The sequence below is a fragment of the Limulus polyphemus genome, unplaced genomic scaffold (assembly GCF_000517525.1).
Source record: "Limulus polyphemus unplaced genomic scaffold, Limulus_polyphemus-2.1.2 Scaffold30, whole genome shotgun sequence".
Classification (NCBI taxonomy): Eukaryota; Metazoa; Arthropoda; class Merostomata; order Xiphosura; family Limulidae; genus Limulus; species Limulus polyphemus.
This window is the reverse complement of record NW_013665640.1, coordinates 231,897-237,027: the sequence shown is the minus strand read 5'-3', so window position 1 is coordinate 237,027 and position 5,131 is coordinate 231,897.

Below are 5,131 nucleotides of genomic sequence, written 5' to 3'. Positions count from 1 at the left end.
GCGCAGTGAGCCTCGTGTAGCTTTGCGTGAAATTCAAAACAAACAACCTATTCACTTATTTTCGTCCAAACCGGCATGAACAAGACTCTACTGTTCATAAACTAATTGAAAGCACGATGGAACAGATACAACTTTCTGTTAATAAATGATATAAAAGTTGACTTGTCAACATAAATATTGAAAAAATAAGGGTTTGGACGAAAGTAAATGTATGAAAAAATTATATATATCTGTGTGTGTGTGTGTGTGTGTGTGTGTGTCTAATCTACAAAATCTGTATTTACGATTTAAACGTTTCGAGCACAGTGCATTTCGTTTTTGTTTTATTTTATCAAACTGTCTCCATCAAGACTTCTCAGTTATATTTCGAAGGTTGTTTTTTATTCTTGTTATGTAGTTTCAGTGAAATCTATCAATCCGTTCTTACTTAATTGTTTTTGACCTGACCAAGTGTGTAATAAAATACAAACATCCATTATCCTTAACAAAACATAGAAACAATATACACTGCTTGTAACAAAATTTCGAATACCACTCGCTATACTATGTTCAGTAGATAGTACACTTGTGTTTATTCTCCATTGAGTATCGGTTTTTGTTTTTTTATATTTACTAAAAAGTATCTCACAGGCAGATCATGACTCACTGCGATGTCTAAAAACTCAAAGTATTGAAGTTCAACAATCATCCATAAAACAAAATAATCCAAAACCGTACAACACAACAAACATAGACGAATGATTAATACATCATGAGATATACTAAATCATTCATGCAAGTAATAACTTAATATGCTTTAGTTTCTGTTGCTAATGGCAAAATGAACCACTAGATATAACATACACAGATTAGTGTTAGATAACGACAGTTTACCTTTAATTCTTCCCATTTTCTGTGTTTTCAGCAATTGTTGGTTATATCATAACATAAAAATACAAGCGTGCCATATGGCTTTCGTTGTTCCAGTGCCATAGACGAATGACTCATATTCTTCTATAATGGGTAACCTTCACGGTAACCAAGCAGAGCATATCACATGTATTTTCTAACAGTGTTAGAGAGTTGCGTGATATGTGGCTCGTGTCACATAAATTTAAATACAAATATAATTCACAAGGTGCTTGACACAAGGGTAAAATTAAATAATTCTTATTGAAAGCTAACTGATCGACGTTTCGAAAAAAATTATATATTTCATTATTTAAAAATTTTTTGTCATAACTTTTGTTTGTTTGTTTGAAGTTAAGCACAAAGCTACACAATGAGTTATCTGTATTCTGCCCACCAGAGGTATCGAAACCCGGTTTCTTGTATTGTAAGTCCGCCTACTTTAATTTTAATGGAGTGATCTTTTGGCCAAATATATACTACAGCCTCTATACACTATAAGCCTATGGTTAATTTCTCTGGTACCACAGACACATTCTACACAGCAGATACAATTATACATATGAGTACAAAGGTGTGTAAATTTATATTTCATATTATCTAGAACAAATGAATCATAACCACCATAAGAACATCACTACAAGAACAACAGTTCAACAACGTCTGACAAATTGAGTGTCTCGTTTAAATTTGAATAGGCCTACACAGTGGCGAAGCAGCTGTTTCTGATCCCACAGGTGTTAGGGTTAACCTTACGGACATTGATGTGTTCGGCTTTAAATGAGCACATCTGTTTCAACATATATCACATCTATTTAAGGTCAAAGAAGATATAGCCCTTATGCACACACCATCCACTCTTTGAATATTCGGCAGACCTATCAGCATCACGCTTTGTCTTTTTTACCTCTCATGGCAGATGTTGTGGAAAATGGCCAGCCGTTAACGTCACCTGCGTATAGATTGATTTAATTACATTTTCTACTAGAAGGAGTTAATAATATCTAATGTAGGAAATAACTTAGATGAATCATTGCAATAATGTACCTCCATATCAGTCGACTTTGAAGCGAAACTTTTAAACAAACGTTACACGTTTAGGAGTAGAAATGATTTGAATTAGTATTAGTTTACGAAACGAAAAGGAACACAAAACATAGATGCCAAATGAAAAACACAGTTACTGCAAAAACATAAAAACAATAGGTGATCGAATGTAAAATGTGTTTCTCAAAAATTTTAAATATAAAAATATCATACAAGAACAACAATGTTATTTTAATTCAAAGCAGTTTGAATCTTCTATCACGATATAGAATGATAGAATGCACGCCAACGTTATTATGTTCAACTTTACTAAAATTCTCACGAGTAGCTCTACGTCCTAAATACCGAAACTTTACAATATTTATCCTTCTAATTGGTGCTTATGAAATAAAAATATACAAATATCTCACTAGGGGTCCCCTAATCAAATGACTTTTCTTGCAGTGGAGTTTAGTCAAGTGCCGACGGTTTCAAGTATTAATTATATATAATTATTTCGATTATTTATACTGTAAGCAATCCTTTTTGCTCGTATTTGCACTTTCTATGTATTTGATCATTGCAGAAAGAAATTTCGATATGTAGTTTGCAAATGAATTAATAAAACACTAGAGTCGGAAATTTTATACTATCCAGAGTCAATATAAATATTACTAAATATATTATAAATATATAAATATTATAAACATAACTAAAAAACTCTACGATACAAGAGCACACAGCGAAAGGTTAGCAACGTCTGACAGTCTTGCAAATACTGAGTGGAAATTCTATATTTAATGTTGTAAAAATGATGTTAAATTATATATTCAAAGATAGATATATATATGTCGAAATAGTCAAACAAAATAGTTGTTTTAAAGAAATAGTTAGCGTTCTGTCACGGACGTTTATTTCTTGAAATACGTAATATGTAGTGTTAAAACAAATAAATTTACAAATTCCTAGGATATCAGCTAGCCATGCAAAAACTGGAGTGTTTCAAAAATTCAACGATAGCCCGCCAAAAATACAAAAAAAAAGCGTTATCTTATCTAAAACCTTTTGTTATTTTACTTTAGTCAGGTATTACTATGTAAGGTGAAGAGCTCTGACATACAAAGTCTTTAGAACATCTACATTTCTACAAATTGAGCAAATCCAAAGGCAGACGAAACATGAGAAGCCTAATGCAACCTCTTATGGGACGTGAAAAGGTGGGACATTCTCCACTTGTACAATTCCTTTTGTCAGAGTTTTCAATAACCTTTGAATCAAAATCATCTTTCATTTGTTTTCTTTGTTTGGTGGCATGTGTGCTCTGTAGCAATTTTTTTTAGTTCAGTATCTTCCGTCAAAACACATTTCATGCATACCAACACACACGCCCTTTTGGGCTTCATCTATTCTTCTCATAAGATGAATGCATCAAATGAAAAGCAGCAGGGACGATCTGAGTTTACGTAAAGAGTACCTTTCCCCAAGGCTGTCAGACAAGAAATATCAAGATAAAATGAGCAGTTTTTCTGGTGTGTATTCATTGTACCTCAATGATGTGTATGAAAACGTATTGTTTGTGTTTTATATAGTAAAATGAACTAATATTATCATGTATTTTTTGTACAATCGTTCACAAAAGTTACGTAAAAATATTTACGTAATCCATAAAAATGTTAATTTTTTGAAAGTCATTCGTGTATATATTAATTATAAAAACATACCTTTTTAACTTTAGTTTTTAATTTTCTTTGGGCTTCACATGTCTTGCCTCACAACTGTTGTAATATCACTAATTCGTTAATGTCTGAGAAAATATTTATCTTGAAAATTTTCTGATTGTACTTTTATTTAAAACTGTTAATTACGCATTGTCTGATTTTTACTTTTTACTTTGATGCTCGACGAATATCTGCGTTTCATTCCTTACGGATGCCTTACGTGAAAATGGTTTCATAGTCATCTAGCTGTTTCTCACTTCATAGCATAAAATGTTACGCAGTGTAAGAAGCAAGCGTTATCCAGATAGATGTATTTATTAGTATAACCAGTTAGGATTAATAGTTGCTTTTAGTGACAACTTAAAGGATACTTTTCAAGTTTTCGTGTTGAAAAAAAAAGAATTCCAAATAAAAGATTTAATATAATCTTTATTATTATTCTCTATGATTTAAATTAAAATCATTAAACCCTTACTTTAAAAAATCTAAACCGTAAAACAAAAACTATAAAACATTAAGCTTTTCTCTGAATACATCATTGAATACATTATGCAACCACTCTTGACGTGACTAAGTAACAAATGACAAATTATTTTGTATTCCTGTCAGAAAACTAAATTAGAAAAAGAAAATATATTTCCATTATTAAATTATTTTTTAAATTGTTTGGTTTTTGGAGTCCCTCGTAGAAAAGTAAAATCAAAATGTTATTTTTTTCTTATATCAGTTCATTCACGTCCACTTTAAACAATTCCCGAACATAGGAAGTAACAATGATTCTGATTAATACATGTGATAGTGGCATTTAGAGAAAAACGATGTTATTTAATTTGTTTTGAAGTTATCCTTGCAATAATTTAGTTTTTCTATAATTACCACACACGCACATATATATAAACTTTTTATTACAGTATCTTATACTTATAGAACATAAAATGTATCTTCGGTTAATTTTCTTTGTAGATAGATTTGGTATTGTCTGTTGTAACGAATTTATTATTGTGTATTTATTTTTAATATGAACGTTGTTTGGATTGAATTTGTATTTAAAAATATGCGTGACTTGTAGTATCAGATATGTGTTGCGTATAACGAATTTGTTATATATTTATTTTAATGTCAACGTTTGTTTCGAACAAGTTTATATTTGAGGGCGTATCTAGCTTACCATGTTAGTTACGTATGGCGAAACTCCCGCCAATTCTTCAAGGTTGTAGAATATTCGTGAACATAAGAATCAACAATATATCCACTTCCGTAACCGGTATTATCGAAGTTTCGAGAAAATGTGTCCCGCTTATAAAAACAGCAGGGCAACGCGCCAAAAAACAACAGAAAAGAGAGCTAACATACAAGTCTGCTAGGAAACTGTTATAACCTGTATACGCGATAAGCCGTGATTTTGCTAACCCTTACCAACCGGAAAATATACGACATTTGGCCAGGAACAGCTATAAATTTCGAACGTCAGTGAATTCTCATCAAACGTTAGTATCTTT